Source organism: Nyctereutes procyonoides, unplaced genomic scaffold, assembly GCF_905146905.1.
Source record: "Nyctereutes procyonoides isolate TBG_1078 unplaced genomic scaffold, NYPRO_anot_genome, whole genome shotgun sequence".
NCBI classification, from domain to species: domain Eukaryota; kingdom Metazoa; phylum Chordata; class Mammalia; order Carnivora; family Canidae; genus Nyctereutes; species Nyctereutes procyonoides.
This window is the reverse complement of record NW_026575142.1, coordinates 12684024-12702817: the sequence shown is the minus strand read 5'-3', so window position 1 is coordinate 12702817 and position 18794 is coordinate 12684024. Positions and strand designations below refer to the sequence as shown.

The 18794-nt window shown below is 42.9% G+C and overlaps 1 protein-coding gene and 1 pseudogene across 2 annotated transcripts in view; both read right to left on the bottom strand.

Moving 5' to 3' along the window:
- Positions 1–1636, bottom strand: part of GPR155 (G protein-coupled receptor 155) — a 43703-nt gene extending 42067 nt beyond the window's left edge. Inside the window, exons 1-2 of one of the 2 annotated variants that reach the window (XM_055308215.1) lie at positions 1459–1636; positions 796–996 (exon numbers count right to left, since the gene is read on the bottom strand). The gene's annotated coding sequence lies outside the window, so the exon portion shown is untranslated. The remainder of the gene's footprint in view (positions 1–795; positions 997–1458) is intronic. The other variant, XM_055308214.1, reaches the window with a different exon arrangement.
- A 15892-nt stretch (positions 1637–17528) lies between these two features.
- Positions 17529–18556, bottom strand: LOC129498411 (heterogeneous nuclear ribonucleoprotein D-like; annotated as a pseudogene).
- Positions 18557–18794: the final 238 nt, after the last annotated feature.

Here is an 18794-nt window from a genome sequence, read left to right as displayed (position 1 = left end):
GGAAGGGTCATAGATTAACAGCTTCTCTTTTATACCGAACTAAAAGGAATTCAATTTAATACAGTTTGAACTTAAAACAGTTTTTAGCAGGGAAGGGAGAGTTCTTCATTTTTATCAAGGTGATGGTCAAATAGTTGTAGCACTGCCCAGGATTAACTTTAAGTTAGTTAAAAGTTAAAGAGAAATACTTTGAAAAGTAACCTGTCCCATCCCCGAAAGATTCTTTTAATGTTCCTCAACAGTATAAAAGCAACACTTGTCAATAGAGGGAATGTCGAAACAACCAAAATAGCACTTACAAAGGTTTCTCATCTCTCTCTCTTTTTTTTTTTTGCCCCCAATAGGGAAGAGTATAGGCTTTTTAAAGCATTCTGTGAACATGAACAGGAACCACAAGCAATGGAAGTTTTTAAAAAATTGTATCCAGTCTTTTCATCTCGTTAAAAACAAGAGTTGCTAATGGCACAAGTTGATCTGTCCCAATAAAAAAGACTGCTCGGTGGCCGCTTAGTGGGATGAGGAGGAGAGAAATGCTATATACAAAGGGCTGCCAGCCACTGACAGCTGGTGGCGATAACACGAAGGAACCACTGAAACCGTAAACAGCCACCCCCTGTTAAGTGAAAATGGGGAAGAGGGTTCTGATTTATTGCAGAGAAAGCTTTAAACTCTTAGCCTGTCTGTCCTCAAACAGCCAATATCCATTATCCTGCGGGGGAACAAACCCAACACAGCCTGGTATTATTACAGCATCTTGCACATCAGCAGTCACACCACCCGCCCACTCCCACCTACCTGCAGAGGACCAAATGTCCTCCCTAGAGACCTCGGGTGGGAGCCATGCACGGCCTCTTCCCGCGTCGGCAGGGGCAGACTTTGGCCCTCCAAGATAAGGATGCGGAGCGTCCTTAACCAAACAGCCTGCCCCGAGACCGGCTGCCACCCAGGGCCCGGGCAGCCAGCGGTGGCAGCGGAAAGGCCGCCTGGGGTCTGCGCCTGGGATAGAAAGTTGGTCTCTCAGCTCCCCCGGGGCGTGGGGGTCACAACGTCACGGTACCTGACATGCTCCAAAAAGAGGCAAGGGAGAAAATTTGGTGCAGCGCTCCAGGTACCGGGCAGGAGCTCCCAGGAGGGCAGATACTGAGGCCGCCCCCTCGGGATAAAAGGCAGAGTCCGAGAATGACACGCGTGGCCGTGCAAGGAGGCGCTCCTCAAACTGGGCTCTGGCGCTTGTCACTGGAGGGGACAAGCGGTCCCTTCCCCTAGGCTAAGTCTTCTTGGGTGGCTCCCGGGGTCCTAACAGCGGGTAGGCTCCGGCAGCGGGCTGCACGCCCGGGTGCTAAGGGCGGGGCACTGCCCGCCCCCCGGCCCAGGCCCGCGGGGCGAGGATGGGGGCATCCAGGGTCCGCCAGGCCGAGCCGGGGCGGGGCGGGGGCGCCCCCGGGGGCCCCATCTCACCTGCTACGTCTGCAGCCCCGAGGCCGCAAGAAGGGAGTCGATGCTCGTGATGGGCCGAGCAGGAAGGAAATCACCGTCATCTCCCACCCCAGCTCTCTCCACCGAGAGCTGCGGGCTGCTGGCGGCCGGCTACAGCAGCTCTGTCACGTTCCGAGAAAGCGAGGTGCAGGAGCGCAGGGACCGGGTCAGCTCCTCCCCGCGCCCGCCGCGCGGGCCCCGCCCCTCCACCGGGCCCCGCCCCTCCACCGGGCCCCGCCCCCGCCCCAGGCCTCAAGCCGCGCCGCCAGGGCATCTCTGAGCCTGGCAGCCGCGGGTCCCGCCTCCAGGCCCCGCCCGCCCCCGCCGCGGGGCTCCGAGTCGCAGGGTCCCCGTTCCCGCCCTGAGGCTCCGCCCCCGGCAGCCGGGATGTGGGGGGGGCGGGGGAGGGGGAGGGGCAGGGGTGGGTGGGGACACAGATCCCCGGCTCCGCCCCCGCGCCGCCGCCTCCCAGCCGCTCGCCGCCGACACTTCCGGCCGCGGCGCTCCCAACATGGCGGCTGCCGCGGGGACCCTGCTAGGCGCGTCTTCCTCGCCGTAAATTCAGACGGAATTGGAAGCCTCTGGTTTTTTTCAGCCTAAAGCCCAGCGTCTTGTGATCCGCTAGTTCATACGTCGGTGTGACTAGTCATTTTATAGCAAAGAGTTTAAAAATCAGATCCGGGTCAGAATCCTGCTTTCCCCGTTCGCCGAGGCCTGTGTGTGACCTTGACCTTCCCAAGCCGGGTCCTGGGCTGGATCTGGATAGAACGTGCGCCCACATGGAAAGGGACACCTGCGGTCCCGCCGTGGGGGAGACCACGTGTCCATCCCCCGGGTGCTGGGAAGAAACCCCTTCGGTGGCTGGGAAACTTGCTGAGCTTGCAATGAAGGCGTCGCGCGTGCAGAGCTCCATTTTGAAACTCGAAGAAACCCTGTATTTGTATTGTCTTTTGGAGTCAAAATTCTCTTCAAGTCTAAGATGTTTAGGATATTCCGGGGCAGCCCGGGTGGCTCAAGGTTGAGCGCCTGCCTTCAGCCCCAGGGCGTGACCCTGGAGACCCGGGGTCAAGTCCCGCATGGGCCTCCCTGCCTGGAGCCTGCTTCTCCCTCTGCCTGTGTCTCTGCCTCTCTCTCTGTGTGTGTCTCTCATGGATAAATACATAAAATCTTTATATATATATATATATGATATTCCACTGAATATGACAGGCACCTGCCCTTTGTAAAGCCTTGATTTTACCTTGCATTTAACTTTTGTTTTGTTTTGTTTTGGTCTGGCAACTTTAGATGCCTTCCCATCATCTTAGTAGTCTTTGTGCAAAGATACAAAAATGTGTGATTTGAAAAGTCACAGTAAACTAAGGATTCGTTAAAGGTTCTGAAAACTAAGGAGAAAAATGAGGTGAAAGAAACCATAGAAAAGTCATACATTCTCTTCCTGTTCTCGCTTCACCTTTGTTCTCCATCTTCACTCTTAACTGCCTTCTTTTTTTCCCCTTGAACCTGGCTATTTTTTTTTAAATCTTCTGAATATATTATCTCAAGGCTAAAAGGATATTTGTTTAGAAAGTATAAAGATTCAACTAAGTAAATATGGAGTTTTGATTTTTAGGAGAATACTTGAAGATATACCTGGAAAGGGAAGTTAAAGCCAGCCTCTAAGAAGTTCTTTTTTTTTTTTTTAATATTTTATTTATCTATTCATGAGAGAGACACAGAGAGAGAGAAGCAGAGACACAGGCAGAGGGAGAAGCAGGCTCCCTGCAGGGAGCCGGACATGGGACTCAATCCCAGAACCCTGGGATCACACCCTGGGCCAAAGGCAGATGCTCAACGGCTGAGCCACCCAGGCATCCCTAAGAGGTTCTTTAGGTTAGGCTTAGAGTTTGGGTCTTGCCTTATCCTCTGACCACAGTAAAACCATTAAATATGTTTTGACGGGAATGTGTCATAATGATCACATTGTTTTTGGATATGTAACCTGGAAGCTTTCCCAGAATTAGTTGAGAAAGAGACTGAAGGCAAGAAAAGCAGATGACTTTGGAAAGAACCTACACACTAGGAAATGAAAACATGTACTTTGGAGCGATGATAATGAAAAAAGTAGGAACAGCCTGAGAGACATTACAAAGGAAGTGCTGATGGGACTGGATTACTTATAGGGCCAAAGAAGAGGGATAAGACAATGAACTGAAGTCCTTACTCCATTACAATAAGGAAGAGGAATTGAGTCAGACAGCCTCTAACAGCCTTCCTAGTTCTAAAGTTCCATTATTTTCTATCATTCTATTATCTGAAGATGAAGAAATATTTCAAATGAGAGAAGCAGCTACAAGAAAATAATTTGATTATAGGTCTAAAATCTAAAGCCTTAACAAATTATCTACTTCCATCTTTCTTTCTTTCTTTCTTTCTTTCTTTCTTTCTTTCTTTCTTTCTTTCTTTCTTTCTTTCTTTCTTTCTTTTTCTATTTATTATTCATGAGAGACAGAGAGAGAGAGAGGCAGAGACACAGGCAGAGGGAGAAGCAAGCTCCATGCAGGGAGCCTGACGTGGGACTCGATCCCAGGACTCCAGGATCACACCCTGAGCCAGAGGCAGAGACGCTCAACCACTGAGCCACCCAGGCATCCCTCAATCTCTCTTCTTGAAGGAGTTGTCATCATCCTCTCCATTATAATAAAATCTTTAAAAAGAAAAGAAAATGCCAAGAGTATATCTGAGTGGTAAAAATACACATGATTTTTTTCTTTGTAGAACAGTTCTCAAAATTTCTATGAAAAAATACATTAATGTTATCAAGAAAAAGCATGAAATAAGTCATAAAGTATATATTTTTGTTATGTGGAAATGGTGAATAATATCTAATAGTATTTTTCTAAAACAAATTTAAAAGTCACTACTGTGTATTAAACTATGTAGGTATATAAAATCCATCCATAAAATAGAACAATTTAAGAGCATTGATAACCATGTAATATATGAATTTATACAAGGTTAAGGCTAATTCTTTACAAAGTTAATCTTTGTATTCTTATGTGTTCCATAAATGTGTGTGTGTGTGTGTGTGTGTGTGTGTGTGTTTAAGATTTTATACAGAGAGGCAGAGACATAGGCAGAGGGAGAAGCAGGCTACCTGTGGGGAGCCTGATGAGGGACTCCATCCCAGGACCCCAGGATCAAGACCTGAGCTGAAGGCCGATGCTCAACCGGTGAGCCACCCAGGGGCCCCTGTAAATGGTTTTTGAATGATTGACTAAAACAGAATTGCCTACTAGCTATCAGGCTGTTAAAACTTACTTTTTATTCAATTGGAACTAACTGATATAAGCAACTGTGGCATAGCTTTTTTAGAGTAGCCGTATTTCTTATTTTTTCCAGCATTTAACTTGGCCCAGGTTTATAGCCTTATTTAAATATTCTCCCAAATTATGTTTGTGGGGAGGTGTTAGGTTACTTTAAATGCTATAATTAAATAATTTAATTTCTGGTCTGTCAAGATAAAACCCTGAAACTTACCTTTTAATATACACATATAAAAAATATATACACATATGTATGGATGTCTGCTTATGGTTGTTATTTTTTTAAGATTTTATTTATTTATTCATTAGAGACACACACAGAGAGAGAGAGGCAGACACAGGCAGAGGGAGAAGCAGGCTTCATTCAGGGAGCCCAGCGTGGACTGGATCCCGGGTCTCCAGGATCATGCACTGAGCTGAAGGTGATGCTAAACTGCTGAGCCACATGGGCTGCCCTGTTTGTATTTTTTTAAAATACATAATTACTACCCCCTTTTCAATCTGCTCTTAAAATATTCTTACAGAGATTCCAGGTTGGTGAACACGTGGAGGTGCTACAAGAGTGGCATTCCCGTAGAGGGCATGGAAGCTCAGCGCCCCTTCCCACATACCTCATCTTCTACATCTGTTCCATATGTATCCTTTATCATATTCCTTTATAATGAACTGGTAAATGCAATATATATGTGTATATATGTATTGTATATATATATGTGTGTGTATTTTTACAAAAGCAGTGAGGAAAAGTGGAATCTAAACATCTCACCTTGTTATTGAACTTATTAATGTTGGGTAAGGCTCAAATGTGCTTAAATAGGCAGAGGCTTTTCTGGGTAAGCATTTAAGAAGTTAAGAAGAACAATGAAACCAGAATTATTAGATTATGAAACTGAAAGTTAAATGACTTAGGTAAGATACGGTACAGAAGTCACATAATAGAAGTATGATGGCATTGGGGGACCATCCAACTTGTTTCAGGACTTTGCTTCTTTATATCTGTGGTTTTGTGTTGACTACTTTTTTTTTTATTTTTGGAAAAGATATGGAGATCAGAAACATGAAAATGAAAAACAAAAAAATACTCCTGGTTTTACTGCTGGTTTGCTCACTTAAAAATGTGCTCACAGACAAAATTTATTTTATAGTCTGTTATTAAAGAAAGAGTCATAAATGTGTAAGGATTCTGTAATTTAAGTAATCTCTATGATGAAAACCTATAAAACTAACCAATGTTGTATATATATTTATATATATATTATGTATATATGTAAGATGCTATATATATATTTATATATATATATAAATATATATATATATATAAAGAGGAAGTGGAGAAAACTGCAGATTTAGATTTGACTTTGCAGTAAGAAATTATTACTCTAGGTAATGTATGAGTAGAATTTTTTGAGTAAAGAGCTAGCTCAAAAGAAATCTAACACATCCTCAGCAAACAAGTAAGCACAGACCACAGAAGCATTCTTCCAGTAGAATATGTACACCAGGAGTTCTAGCCTCCTTCCCTCTTTGGATGGGCAGGTGTTCTATCTGTGTTGATTTCCATAGAATCCTCAGTGCGCACATAGTAGACACTTGATAAATATATGTTGACCTACTAACTCTTGGAATGCCAGCTAAGCAAGTTTGTGAAGTTTCTGTATTTAGAGAATCGCTTAGAAGGGAAATACCTACTCTTACTCTGCTTCTTTCAACTATTAACCAAAATAACTGACAGAGAAGAAGGATAAGAACTCAAGTCTCTGTGTGGCAACAGAGGAACTAGATCATGATTGATTGACAATGATTTAAACACAATCACTCATAGGAGTATCATCTTTGGTTGTGATATAGACTAAGTAGGATAAATAGTGTCCCAGTAGTTAATTCTACAAATATTTATATGTCCCCAGAATTCCAAAACTTATTTAAGAATCAAGTTGGAAAGAGGCCTAGACACTAAAGTTAGAGATGATTTTTCTTAGAGATTAAAGTTGATATAAGTAGGCTTTTCTGTACAGCCTTACTTGCAACCTAGGCTTCTATAGCTAGTAGGATGGTTACCTATATCCTTAAGTCTGACTTATTCATTTTAATGGCCTAACTCAAACCCACTCACATGGATTTATTATACTCAAATATTTTGGAGACAAGATGTTCATAATAATGTTAAAATTTGATAAAATTCTTAGAAGGTTCTTAGAAATTTCTTTCATGTGTTGCCCATAGCTAGTTAAGGCCTTTTTTTTTTTTTTTTTTGATAAACATAAAGGTCTTTGTCAAACCAAGAATAAGTATCAAGAATTCAAGCCCAATGTTTGCCCTAGTGAATGGAGTTGTTTATTTTAGAGGCAAAAGAAGATTATCCTTGAGGGCAATTGAAACAGTTTTTAGACATCTTGGAACCATAACCAGTGATCCCAATGAAGAAACATCTCCCTGAATATCTCTTTTCAACACTGTAATCTTGCTTATCCAATCATGTGGGTCAAAAATTAGAGTATGATATGTCTAAAATTCCTGTGCTAACTTGAGAAGGTGGTAAGCAGGAAAGGAAGGTGATTTACGCTTCAAGGAGTTTAGCCGGTGAGAGAGGTTGGAGGAAAAAAAACTTTCAGGGGCATAGCTTAGACATTTCAAAAAATGCAGTGCATTACTGGAAGTAATTACAAAGTAATCTGAGAAAGAGGAGTTTGTCTTCTTTGCTCCCAGAAAGAGAAATAAGAGAAATTTTGTATCAATTCCACTGAGATTAGACAACCAACAGGGAAGCTGTTGGGAAGGAGACAGCTGGTGCAGAGATTATGCTATAGGTGATATTCTACAAAAGGATAAAGGGCGGAGGGCTAGATTTTAGACACTTCTTCCCATCTGACAAGTGCTGTTTCATTGTCTCTTCTTTTAGGTCTCTCTTCTTCATATGCTTTCAAGCACTCTGTCATTCTTTCTCTTAGCATTTTCTCATCTTCTCAGTCTTTCCATTTCATTATTATAAGCCAGCAAGTTGGTGCTAACAGGCTGCCTGCTTGCTGTACGCATTATTTGTTAATCTGATTTACATATAAGTATTGGGTTACTGATGGAGGACATGGGAGAGTCAAGTGAGCAAATAGGTGAAAAACATAAGGGTGGGGATCAGTCATTAGGACTGAGGTACAGAGTGCTAAAAACCAAAATGCTTAATCATAGGAGTCCAAAGGTCAGTAGGAGTTGTTTTCAATCAGGGCTTCATACCAGAATCACTTAGGGAATTTAGATTTTAAAAATGTAGATGCCAGGGCTAAACCCACTAAATCAACATCCCTGGGATTGGGTCCAAGATGTGAACTTTTTTTCTAGATTCTGCAGATGGGGATCCCTGGGTGGTGCAGCGGTTTAGCGCCTGCCTTTGGCCCAGGGCGTGATCCTGGAGACCTGGGATCAAATCCCACGTTGGGCTCCCGGTGCATGGAGCCTGCTTCTCCCTCTGCCTATGTCTCTGCCTCTCTCTGTGACTATCATAAAAAAAAAAAAAAAAAAAAAAAAAATTTAGATTCTGTAGATGATTCTTTTTTTTTTTTTTTTTAAGATTTATTTATTTATGATAGACATAGAGAGAGGGGCAGAGACAGGAGGAGGGAGAAGCAGGCTCCATGCCGGGAGCCTGACATGGGCCTGGCAGGCGCTAAACCGCTGAGCCACCCAGGGATCCCCTCTGCAGATGATTCTAATGCAAATCACTATTTAAGAGCTACTCATTTAGGGAATAAACTAGAAGTTATACATCTGTTTCAAGAGCAGGCAAGAATATTTGTCTTAGAGGAGAGCAGAAGATTTTTCTAGACCCTCAATGCTCTACGGGGGCAGGGGGGAGTATGTTCTCATGATAAGAAAAAGAGCACAGTAAATCTGGCAATTTCCTTCAGAAAGCCATTTTGATAGCTGTTTTCCTATCAGAGCATCGTTCCTCACGTGAAACCTATTTTTTGGTTTGTCCTTTGTAGAGAAAAGCAAAACAAAGCAAAACTGACCACTATTCATTGTGTCTTGTGTATACACACCATTTCTTCACTATAGTGCCATTATCAAATCCCAGTCAAAAAGTTGCTGGTGAAAATGGATAAAGTAATTTCATAGCACACTGAGTAACAAAGCCAGTACATTTACTGTGTTGTGGATTTTGTAGCCACCCTGGTGCAGGCATTTTACAGTCTCTGAAAATTTAGTTTTTGAGAAACAATCATAATTTCTCTTATTTTTCTGTAGAGATGTTATTTTCTTAAATATGGCTTTTTACTAATCTTTTTACTTTATAGTTTGTATGTTTGGGGTCTTATTTAAAAAATTCTCCCTTGCATCAAGTTATTTTCTTCTAAAAGTTAAAAGTCTTTTAAAGTTGTTATTCTTTATGTCATTCTTTTTTTTTAAAAGATTTTATTGATTTATTTGACAGTATGTACATGCAGGAGTTGGGAGAGGGGCAGAGGGAGGGAGAAGCGACTTGCTGTTGAATTTAGAGCCACATGGGCCCATGTGGAACTGATGCAAGGCTGACGCAAGGCCAATGCCAGGCAGATCCCAGGACCCTGCAATCATGACCTGACCCAAAGTCAGATGCTTAATCCACTGAGCCACCCTAGTGCTCCCTTTGGACCATTTTTCAAATTCTCATATATTATTAAAGCCCCACTCTAGATTCAAAGTGTAGAAAGTTCCTGGCCAAATCAGAGAAGACTACTTCTGTAGCTCCTGCTGTAGAATCTAGATAAAAAAAACTCTCAAGGGAGGGCAGCTCAGATGGCTCAGCATTTTAGCGCCACCTTTGGCCCAGGATGTGATCTTGGGGACCTGGGATCAAGTCCCATGTCAGGCTCCCTGCATGGAGCCTGCTTCTCCCTCTGCCTGTGTCTCTGCCTTTCTCTCTCTCTGTGTCTCTCATGAATGAATAAATAAAATATTAAAAAAAAACTCCCAAGGGAGAATAAAATGAGATAGGAATGTACAAAGAGATCAAAATCTGTAGATTGCAAAGCACTATCAACTCGTGGAAATATAAATGATCTTAGAGTCAACGTGTATTTCTCCTAGAGATACAGAAGAGATGAGGCCTTACAGTTTGAGAGGAGTAAGCAAATGCAGAACGTGTGAGCTAATGGCCACTAATCATACTGTGGATATGCTTATCACATGTTTGTCAAATGTCTAGAAGGGATATACTTATCATCTGTTTGTCAAATGTCTGGCAGGGCCTTTAGGAAGTCCTTGAGCAAAAGTCACTTTATAGTTCCATGCCAGCTATATCAAAAAACCAACGATTTAGAAGAAAGTAATCTTGTGATTACATTCCTAGAAGGTGTTCCACATCTGAACCCTGCTCTGGCCTCCTGTACCTACCTACTTCCTCAGGCCCTTGGTTCAAATTCAGAACTCGTTGTTGGAATTTGGGCTCTGACTCTTGCAGTCCTCTATGAATGTCTATTATCTACTCTCTTTTGCCTGCTCCAGGATTGGATCAGACACCCAGTTGTGCCCACCTGTGATGATTTGGCTCGTTTGTACACTCTGCTCTATCTAATGAAAATCATTGGGCCTTCATATAGGATCCTTAATAGCATTTCAAGCTGATGAGAATAAGCTTCTACCCATAACATTCCAACTATTACCCATTGGAGACTATTACTTACATTGGCAAATCCAAACCTTTTGGATACTTCCATGTTCTCAAAGGGTTTCATTAGCAATCATCCCAGCAAAGGAGGCATTTCTATTGATATAAAATATTGTTGACCCTTAAGGAACATGGATTTGAACTATGGGGGTCCACTTATATGCAGATTTTTTCGATAAATTTTGATAAATTTTTTGATAGTACTGTAAACGTATCTTATGATTTTCTTAATAACATTTTTTCTCTAGCTTACTTTATTGTAAGAATACACCTTACAATACATGTAACCTATGAAATATGCATTATTGACTGCTTATATTATCATTAAGGCTTCTAGTCAGCAGTAGGCTACTAATAGTTATATTTTGAGAGAGTCAGAAGTTAAACAAGATTTTCAACTGTGTGAAGGGTTGGTGCCCCTAAACCCCCTGTTGTTCAAGTGTCAACTGTAATCTGTTTTCAGAGGTATGACCTGCGTGTTAGGCTAGCCCAGGCTGAAAAGGACCACCTTTTATGAGAACCTGTTTTCCTCTCATCAAGTGAATCGGATAGTTAGGTGGGCCTGAGGGATGATTCCACTTCTCACCAGTAGCAGCTTTCCCTTCCATCCACTCTAAGAAGTGTTATTGTTGTCACTGTAACCTTGCCCAGGTTAGGATGGACCTGTGCATGGGAGGGAGAACCTAAAGGATAGGTTCAGTTGCCTTAGCTGGCTAGGCAGATGGCTTTTTCCTTTCTCACGATATTGTGTACCACTCCTCAACTCTGCCTTTTCAATAAAAAGGCACAACCTGACCTTCTTGAAATTCTGCCATTTTCAAATTCTCTCTGCCTGGATAGCCCCCAAATCTGAGGCCTTGCCATGTGGGATTCCCCCCAAATACTCTTCTCTCCTACAACCACTGCCTGAGGGCTCTCATCTGTGCCATGCCATGAAGCCCCCATTTATTAGCACTCTAAACAGAAGCAGGGTTTGTGCCTGGGGAGCTCGTAGGCCACATATATCTCATCTGTCACCAAAGTCCCTACAGAAGTCTACTTGCCTACTTAGCTTAAGTTCAAGAATTGCATGCCTGGAGTTTATTTTCACTTTCTCCACAGTCCCAGGTTAGTTATTACCACTTCTGATGTTCCCTCTCTGCTGGTAAACTGCAACCTGACCCACCCTTGAGTTACAGTTTCTCTGTAAGCCCCACAAAATATTGTAGTTGCTTAGAGTTTACGGTTCTGTCTTGGGTATACAGACCAGATCACTTAGTAGTGGTACCATCATACCATTTGGGACATCCTCAGTAGCTCTCCCCATCCTTGCCAGAAGTCAGGATGTGCTCATGACCCAGATGAGGCATAGTGTGAGTGAACCTTCTCCCTCCTCAGAAATTCTCCAGCTGGGATCCCTGGGTGGCGCAGCGGTTTAGCACCTGCCTTTGGCCCAGGGCGCGATCCTGGAGACCCAGGATCGAATCCCACATCGGGCTCCCGGTGCATGGAGCCTGCTTCTCCCTCTGCCTATGTCTCTGCCTCTCTCTCTCTCTCTCTCTCTCTCTCTCTCTCTCTCTCTCTCATAAATAAATAAAAATTAAAAAAAAAGAAAAAAATAAATTCTCCAGCTCTAGTAGAGAGGCATTCACTGAGGCTCCCTAGGTGATGTTCCTCTTGAGAGGAAATTCAGATTGGTGGGCTTTTTGGGTCCTGCACTACCAGGGCAATATGCATATTATATTAGTTTCTATTGTTGCTGTAACAAATCACCACACATTTAGTGGCTTAAAACAGTGGCTTACTATCTTATATTTCTGGAGATCTGAAACCCAAAGTCCTTCTGATTCCATGGAGCCAGCCTGGAGGCTGCGACCACTGGGGCCAGCCTGGCACTAGGGTTGGAGGAGTCATCCTGTTACCTGGGGCCTTGGGGGCCAGCCTAGAGGTTAGGTCTGCAGGCCCAGACTGGTGCTAGTATGGAGCATGAGCCTGGGTCTTGGGAGCCAGTGTTAAGGCTAGGACCTTGGAAGCTGGCCTGGTGATGGGGTACGCTAGGAGCCTGGGTCTGTGGCACCTTGTCTGGAGCCTAGATCCATAGGGGCCAGCATGACACTGGGGGTTAGCATGGGGCCTGGAGCCACAGAGGCTGGCCTGGTGCTGGGGTGGGCAGAAAGCCTGGGTCTATGGTAGTTAGCCTCGTACTGGGCCCAGCCAGGACCCTGGGTTTGTGGGTGCCCACCTGGAGCCTGGGTTTGTGGAAACTATTAGGAACTACCCAGGGCCATGGGTGGTGACTAGTGCTGGGTTGTGCCAAGAATCTGGGTTCTCAGGATCCTTTCAGGAGCCCTGGGCCTTGGAAGCCTAAAGGTACTGGGGTGATCTGGAGACTTGGGTTTGTAGGACAGAGACTGTAAAGAGCCACCTAAGGCTGCAGGGATTGACTGGGACTGGTTAGCTCTGGGGTCCACAGTGAAACTGTGTAGTCACTTTACTCATCTTCTGGTATGGGGAAGGTCTCTCTCTCGGCTTAGGGTATCCAGGCTTAGAGGATGGGTGATAGGAACAATGTGAATTTATTTTCTATCATCCTCTGCGTCTTTTCCTACCTCTGTGCTTCACCCAGATTCTGCGTTCTATCACCTGGAATCTTTGACTCTTGAGAAAGTGTTTTCATACATGCGTGCGTAGCTGTTCAGATTGGTCCTTTTGGGAGGAAACAAAATTCCTCTACTGCCATTTTGCTGCCATCACTCCTGGGTCATGTTTTTTTTTTTTTTGATCCACTCTGACAATCTCTGTGTGTGTGTGGTTTTTTTTTTTTAAGATTTTATTTATTCATTCATAGAGACACACAGAGAGAAAGAGAGGCAGAGACACAGGCAGAGGGAGAAGCAGGCTCCATGCAGGGAGCCCGATGTGGGACTCGATCTTGGGTCTCCAGGATCATGCCCTGGGCTGCAGGAGGTGCTAAACCGCTTTGCCACCAGGGCTGCCCAATCTCTGTTTTAATTGGTGCATTCAGACTGTTCACATTCAAAATGATTATTGATATAGTTGGATTAATAGCTACCACATTTGTTACTATTTTCTATTTGTGATCCCTTTTCTGCCTTTTGTGGCTTTAATTGATTGTTTTATGATTCCATTTTCACTCTTTCTTAGCATATCAGGTATACTTCTATTTTGCTTCATTTTTCAGTATTTGCATTAGAAATTATAGTATACATTTACATCTAATCCAAGTCCACTTTCATACTATATTTCTTCATGGGTAGTACAATGCTTTATCATAACAAAATAAGCCTGATTTTCCCTCCTGTCCCTTATATCATTCTTACCATTAATTTTATTTATATAGAATTATACATATATACATATGTAAGCATATATAGTTGAATCCAGTGTTATTGTTATTATTATTTTAAAAGATTTTATTTACTTATTTGAGAGAGAGAGCATGCATGAACAGTGGGGAGAGGCAGAGGAGAAGCAGACTCCTTGCTGAGCAGGGAGCCTGACATGGAGCTTGATCCCGGGACCCTGAGATCATGACCTGAGCAGAAGGCAGATGCTTAACCAACTGAGCCACTTAAGTGCCCCTCCAGTGTTGTTATTATTGTGAACAAACTGTTATCTGTTGGATCAGAAAAAGAAAAATGAAAATTTTTATTTTGCCTTCACTTCTCCAGTGCTCTTCCTTTCTTTGTATAGATACAAGTATCTGGTATGTATCATTTTCCCTCTCTCTCAAGAGCCTCTTAAATTTTCTTGCAAGGCAGGTCTACTGGCAATGAATTCCCTTAATTTTTGTCTGTCTGAGAAAGTATTTCTTCTTCATTTTTTAAAGATAATTTTGTAAGCTACAGAATTTTAGGTTGGTGGGTTTTTCTGTCAACACTCAACATTTCACTCCATTTTATTCTTACTTGCATGGTTTCTGAGAAGTCACACGTCCTCCTCATCTTTGCTCCTCTGTAGGTAATATATTTTTATCCTCTGGCTTATTTTCTGTAGTTTGAAAATTGTATGACTAGGTGTAGTTTTTTGGGGGGGATTTATCCTGTTTGGTAATCTCTGAGCATCCTGGATATATGATTTAGTGTCTGACACTAATTTGGGAGCAAATTCTTGATCATTATGGTTTCAGATATTTCTTCTGTTTATTTCTTCTGGTGTTCCCATTATGCATATGTTACATCTTTTGTTCCCAGTTCTTGGATATTTTGTTCTTTTTATTTTTTCAGTCTTATTTTCTCTTTGCTTTTCAGTTTTGGAGGTTTCTATTAAAGTATCTTTAAACTTAGAGATTCTCGTTTCAGCTGTGTCCAGTCTACTAATAAGTCCAACAAAGGCATTGTTCATTTTTGTTACAAAACCCTGTTCAGGGTTGTGGTTTGTTTTTTTTTTTAATCTCTGGCATTTCTTTTTGGTGCTTTCCTAGAATTTCCATCTCTCTGCTTACATTGCCCATCTGTTCTTGCATGCTGTCTACTTATCAGAGCTCTTAGCATATTAATGATAGCTATTTTAAATTCCTGATCTGATAATTCCAACATCCATTCTGTATCTGAGTCTGGTTCTGAGGCTCTCTGTGTCTCTTCCACCTATGTTTTTTGCTTTTTTAGTGTACCTTGTAATTTTTTCTTGGTAGCTGGGCATGATGTACAAGGTAAAAGGACCTGCTGTGAGTAGGCCTCTAGTACTGTGATGGTAGGGTGGAGGAGAAGGGAAGTATTTTATAATCTTATGATCTGGACTCAGTCTTTTAGTGTGCCTGTGCCTTTGGACTGTGAACCTCAAATGTGCTGCCCAGTCCTCCTCCCTCCATACCTTAAGTGAGACAGGATGGTTAGAGGGGGCTGGATGTGGGACTTTCCCTTCCCCCAGGCTAGTTAGGTAGGCTCTGCTAAAACCCTAGCAGGTGAGGCTGTGATTAAATAGTAACCTTCTAAAGACAGACCTTGTTAAGAACAGAATGCTCTGGTGTATTTTTAAGTGGTTCCTTTTCCCTTTCCCCTGCCAAAAACATGGTGGAGAAGGAGAGGTGTGGATTTTTCTGTGATATTCACTGTGAGAATATAATAGAGATCCAAGAGTTAAAATTCACAAGTGTGTGGGAGCCTCCAGTGACTGGGTTGCCCTGGAGTTTTTAACTCTCAGAGTTATCCACATTGAGTACCCCGCAATTCATAAATTACAGTTCAGGTTTCCCCACCCTGGTATTGGTTTCTGCAGAGTTTGTTGCTCTGGGAAATTGTGGTTCTCTCTATTTGCTGTTGGTCCCTCCAGTTTGAGGAGCAACATTTTGCCCTATGACTTCACTTCTCTTTTGGATCTGATTTTTCAGTTTGTTCATCTTTTTATTTGTTATTAACTTGGAGTGACAACTTTCAGCTTTTTTTTTTAGATTTTATTTATTTATTTGAGAGAACAGAGGGTGTACAAATAAAGGGGAGGAGCAGAGGGAGAGAGAGAAGCAGGCTTTCCATTGAAGGGAGCCTGATGTAGGGCTTGATCCCAGGATCCTGAGATGATGACCTGAGCCCAAGGCAGACATTTAACAACGGAGCCACCCAGATGCCTCAACTTTCAGCTTCTTACAAGTTGGACTGGGAACCCAGTGGTGTTTTATTTACCTTTACATTACTGAAATATGAAGATTCAGTGATTTGGTGTGAACTGTACCTGAGCCTTTTTCTTCTAGTTGTTCCCATCTGCTTGCCTTGTTTACTCTATAGGGGCTTATAGGAGTTATACATCAATGACTACATGTTCTATTGACAGAATGTGTCCTGGTATGTATGAAAAATATGAAAATATGAAGAAGTGGGATGGCTTGATCAGTCCTGCCTTTTCCTTTTTTACTTATTCATTCATTCATTCATTCATTCATTCATTCATTCATTCGAGACAAACAGAAAGAGAGAGAGGCAGAGACACAGGCAGAGGGAGAAGCAGGCTCCATGCAGGGAGCCTGATGTGGGACTCGATCCCAAGTCTCCAGGCAGGTGCCAAACTGCTGAAGCCACCCAGGCATCTCAGTCCTGCCCTTTCTTTTCTTTTTTGTTTTTTTTTTAGTCCTGCCCTTTCTAATGAGAGTTTCCCATTACCTTTCCCCTTGTGCCTTTAGTTCTTAATCTTTTTTTAAAAAATAGATTTTATTTATTTATTCATGAGAGAATACACAGAGAGAGGCAGAGACACAGGCAGAGGGAGAAGCAGGCTCCATGCAGGGAGCCCGACGTGGGACTCGATCCCGGGTCTCCAGGATCACGCCCTGAGCTGAAGGCAGCGCCAAACCGGTGAGCCACCTGGGCTGCCCTAAAAATCAATGCCTCTTTAACCTTTAACCTTGTTTTACGTGTCTTTTCTTGTGAGTGGGCTCAAACTCCTCACTTCCCATACTCCTTAATTTTTTTTTCCCTTAGCCTTTTATTCTATGTGGGAATTCTGTGCAAATCAATATAGATAGCCTCATATATATTTTTTTCCACATAAAGAAGCATTTATTTGAGGTTTAACATGAAATCATGTTATACAAATAAATAGTATGTTTATACAAATGAAATTTTTATAAACACACATCTACATCAAGTCTTAACACAGATAACAAAAGACAAAGTAAAAACAGAAAACTACTGGTGGTTATATACAGTTGGATACAGTTGTGTCTTGTACACTAGAAAGTCTTTTACAAAATAATCGGGGATGCCTGGGTGGCTTAGCGGTTTGGCGCCTGCCTTTGGCCCAGGGCACCATCCTGGAGTCCCGGGATCGAGTCCCACATTGGGCTCCCGGCATGGAGCTTGCTTCTCCCTCTGCCTGTGTCTCTGCCTCATTCTCTCTCTCTCTCTCTCTCTCTCTCTCTCTCTCTCTCTCTGTCTATCATGAATAAATATATAAATCTTTCAAAAAGAAAGATTTTCAAAAAGAAAACCTTAGGTCAACTGAAGACCAATCTTCAAGACCATCTTGCAAGATGGGTTAGTTTAGCAATCGCCACAGGACATAGTTTTCTGATGTATGCCTTGTGCTTGCCTGCAATGTGTGACCCCCAGAGATAGATGTGGTCAAGGTGATACATAGCCTGCAATGAAGTTCCCACTGTTTTCTCCAACATCCTCCTATGGCTGGTAATTATTTTGGTGATTGCCACCCCCTTAAGACACCTTGTCATAAGTGCTCTGTTGGCTACTAGAGTCTGCATATCCGTGTCCATATTCATAGTTCCCCTAGTTATACCCACTATAATCATAGCTGTTATAGCCACTATAGTTTTGACCACCACCATAGGCACTATTGTAATTTCCATACCCTTGATCATAGTAGTTTTTAAATCCTTGGTTCCAGTTTTGGCCCCAGCTTTGTCCACAACCCCTAGTACCACCTGGTTCACCAGCTGCAGCCCCTCTTCCTCCTTTTTGTTGTTGCTGTTGCTGCCTATACACATCTTTGGGTTGCGCAACTTTGGTTTCACACTCCCCAGAACCAGTTTAATGATAATCTTTTCTTTTTTTTTTTAAAGGTTTTATTTATTTATTTATTCATGAGAGACACACAGAGAGAGGCAGAGACACAGGCAGAGAAGTAGACTCCATGCAGGGAGCCTGATGTGGGACTCGATCCCGGGACTCCAGGATCACACCCTGGGCCACAGGCAGGTGCTAAACTGCTGAGCCACCCAGGGATCCCCTGATAATCTGTTCTTTAACAGTTTCTGTCCTGGCTCTTCATCTGTATATGTGATAAAACAAAATCCTCTTCTTTCATTTGTTTTTGTATCCATGGGAAGTTCAATATTTTCATTCTCTTCAGAGGGCTCCAAAATATTCTTTAATTTGTTCTTCAGAAGCATCTGGGCTCAGTCCACCCATAGAAACCTTCTTTGGGGGTTCTTTTCCTTTCAGAGCTTTGGCCCTTTTGGGGTCTATCAATTTGCCATCCAGTTGTTCTTTTGGTTCTAAAACCCATCATTGTAATGATTTTTGCTTGCACTGATCTTGAATCCCTCTTCGAATTTCTCTATATTGCTGTTCTTGTTCGTGCCCTCAATGGTGGCAGAGTTGTAGGTGGGAGGGTAGGAGTTGAGGGTGGGAGGATGCGGGAATTGCTGCAGTGCAGTCCAGTCCTGGCAGCAGTGGTGGTAGAGCATTGTGTGGAGCTGGATTTAAAATGTGAGCAGACCAGCAGACCACCACCTGGGTGGCTCAGTGGTTGAGTGTCTGCCTTCTGCTCAGGGCATGATGCCGGGGTCCTGGGAGGGGTCCTGCAGGGAGTCTGCTTCTCCCTCTGCCTATGTCTCTGCCTCTCTCTGTGTCTCTCATGAATAAATAAATAAAATCTTTAAAAAATGTGAGCAGATGAGCTAGCCTCACATATTAATTCTCTTT